We start from the raw sequence: 3,237 nt of genomic DNA, 5'->3' as shown, positions 1-3,237 counted from the left end.
AAGCGTTCATAAGAGAAAGTAGGAGTTGAAAGGATTTGTAAAGGTCGTAGAAAGAGGAAATTTAGGTTTTATTAGAGGGGGGAAATGTTATTTTGCGCAGTTTAATGGATTTTATTGGTAACTGTGATTGATTTTGACGGAAAAAATGACGCAGTTACCTAGGTTATGGTATTTAGAATATTAATTCCGATTGTTTCATTCAACAAATTTGGAATTGTGTAAATGTATGAATTGGATACACATACACACACACTCACAAACTCAGCTATATATATATATATATATATATACATGTGTGTGTGTGTGTGTGTGTGTGTGTGTGTGTGTGTATGTGTGAGCATGAAACACTGTGAAGACATTTACCTAATACTGATGAAGAGGCAAAAACAAACAAAAAAAAGATGATAGTTACATGACAACTTCATTTATGAAAGTGATGGTTATGTTATTATGATGATTGTTTTGCAGCTCCTGTCAGTTCTATTTGAGTAAACCTAACACAGCATGAGCCAATGAAGAAATATTTGCATAGTCATGAAGCAGATGAGTTTACTTGAAATTATGCTGAAGTATATCAAAAAGAGAAACATTTATTGGATAATGTCTCGGGTGCATTACATCTAAAAATGATGAGATGATAACAGCTAGAATATCCTTTGATTGCAGGTCTGCTCTACAAGGGCTGATCTTGGGGATAAGCAATCACCTAACACCTCTGCTTAGAGCCATATCAAAGTTCACTTTATTTACCATAATTATATTAGATGATTAAAATTTTGGCTATTCAATTTATGCACAAAGCCAAAAAATAAGGGGAAGTAATATAGTTGTTGAGGAGGCACATGGCCTAGTGGTTAGAGCAGTGGACTTGTGGTCGAATCTCAGGCTGGGCGATGTGTGTGTTAATGAGCGAAACACCTAAGCTCTACATGGCTCCGGCAGAAGGTAATGGCAAGCTTCTGCTGACTCTTTCACCACAACTTTCTCTCACTCTTTCCACCTGCATCTAGCAGCTCACCTGTGACAGACCAGTGTCCCATCCAGGTGGGGAGCCTATATGCCAATGAAACTGGGAAACCAGCTCTTATGAGCCAGGCATAGCCCGAGAAGGAACAAACAACAACAACAACAACACTATAGTTGTTAGAATTGATCTGAATATTACTAAATTATTACTTGGTTTCATGGAAGAAATAGGTTAATACAGGCAGCATTTGAACAGGAACTAAAGAAAACAAAATTTAATTCTGTAAATTATTTAGTTCAACAGTAAAATGCTTCTTCTCATCATCTCAAACTTTATGCAACCAGATGATATTTTAGCCACTCACTGTTTTCACTGTTTTTTCTTGCCCAATTGGAAATCCACCTTCCCTCAGCCATTTTGGCTACATAAACAAAACTCAAACTGCTTCACTCTCTTTAACCCTTTCATTACCAACCTGGCTGACACCGGCTCTGGCTCTGTAGTACAAATGTCTTGTTTTCATAAGTTTTGAATTAAAACCTTCCACCAAACCTTAATCACAATTAAGGTTCCTAACACTAGCTTAATATCAACTAAGTTATTTTACTAAATTCTTTGTTGTATTTAAAATAATTGAGAGAAATACAGAGCATCTCAAAATAAATACGGTAACAAAAGGGTTAAGCCTTTCAGACATTAGTGCCATAGGAACCAACAAGAATCTCTTTTTCACTCAGAACTTTGAGTTTTGCTAGTCTCAAATATCTCATTTTCTGTTAGTTTGTCATAGCATGAATGTAATGTACTTTTCTGATTATTTCAGCATTATTCAACCTTACCATGTGTCACACTCAACTCTAACTCTAATTTAAGAACATGCACGCGCGCGCGCGCGCAAATACACACACACACATGTATATGTATAATGTTATTTCTATAACACTGAATTGCATATATGACATTTTAGAAATATGAACCTGTGTAAATTATTTTACTACATGTCTAAATAAACTTTGTTTTTATATAGGTTGTAATCTTGCTATTTTTCTCTCTATATATATTGTTGTCTTATTCAAACCAATATTTTACCAAATTTTGGAAGAACATGCACTGGAAGTTCATATGTAAATTAGTAAAAACAAGAAAACTACTATAGTTGATTTATTGTTATTTCTGTACATACATTTTTTCTACAAAGGTAACTACAATGGCAACCTCTTTAATGTGATTGGACAGCACATGTTTACAAGAACATCAATTGTATACAGTGTTTTGAATTTTATGATCTTGACCTCTATCAAGCCTTGTCTAGGAATATATTTACAAAATGTTCCAGATTCATCGTGACTTATTACTGTCACCACACTGTCTCGAATAATTTCAGTTTTACGCCCAGTCATCAGATTAAAGCTTACCCACTTTTCTGGTCTGATGACATACCTGACTTTCTGGTTCTTGCAGGTTAAAGTACAATTCTTCACAGGAAATATAACATCAGAAGCTATACAGTTTACTGACATTACTGGCTTGTTAAAGCCAGAGAAAATGATACAAGTGAGAGATCTTCACTACCCAATGAGAGTGTGGTACAAAGGAACTGTGATGTGAGGAATATAATATGGTTCACCAACTTCTTCTTGTTTGCTCTCCAGCTGTATTAAGTCCAAACACAATGCCCAACGGGTCTCATCTAATGTTAGCAGCTGCTACTACCAATCTCTGCTCATTTGCATCCATTCATCACCACTGTCCCAGGCCAAAAGAGGACGACCCTGGTCTTGCTTCCCTCACTTCCTCTCTCCTCCTTCCTTTTTGGTGGGCTCCCGTAACCGTTGATGTCACAGCCCTCTCCTTCTGGTTCATCTCTTCACTACAGAGAGCTACACAATTCTGAAACAAAATGCATGTGTATAAGAATTTTTGCTACCATATATTTACACAAAACTTACTTTTATTAATGTTGTAATCTGAAAATTTCTATGTAATTCATGCATGTACATCACTAAACTTTGGAAGAACACATGCAGTTTTACTTCTTTTGAATTGTAGTAGCATTTAGACCAGAAGAGGGATATGCATTTGGTGATACACAGAATGGAAAAGAAAAGTGTAGAAAATATGGATGAGAAATACACACATACTCATACACATACATAAAATTATACAGAGTGATTTTTAAGTTTTTTAATTCGCAAACAGGCGCAGGAGTGGCTACAGGCACAGGAGTGACTACAGGCGCAGGAGTGGCTGTGTGGTAAGTAGCTTGCTTA

The 3,237-nt window shown here is 36.0% G+C and overlaps 1 long non-coding RNA gene across 2 annotated transcripts in view; it reads right to left on the bottom strand.

The window, feature by feature from the left end:
- Positions 1 to 2,115: 2,115 nt before the first annotated feature.
- LOC128249506 (uncharacterized) overlaps positions 2,116 to 3,237 on the bottom strand; it is a 34,282-nt gene continuing 33,160 nt past the window's right edge. For both annotated transcript variants that reach the window (XR_008265620.1, XR_008265621.1), the window contains one exon: positions 2,116 to 2,857. This is a non-coding gene — a long non-coding RNA (uncharacterized LOC128249506). The remainder of the gene's footprint in view (positions 2,858 to 3,237) is intronic.

This window comes from Octopus bimaculoides, chromosome 15, assembly GCF_001194135.2.
Source record: "Octopus bimaculoides isolate UCB-OBI-ISO-001 chromosome 15, ASM119413v2, whole genome shotgun sequence".
NCBI lineage: Eukaryota > Metazoa > Mollusca > Cephalopoda > Octopoda > Octopodidae > Octopus > Octopus bimaculoides.
Note: the sequence above shows the minus strand (reverse complement) of the source record. Positions and strands in the feature narration are given on the sequence as shown.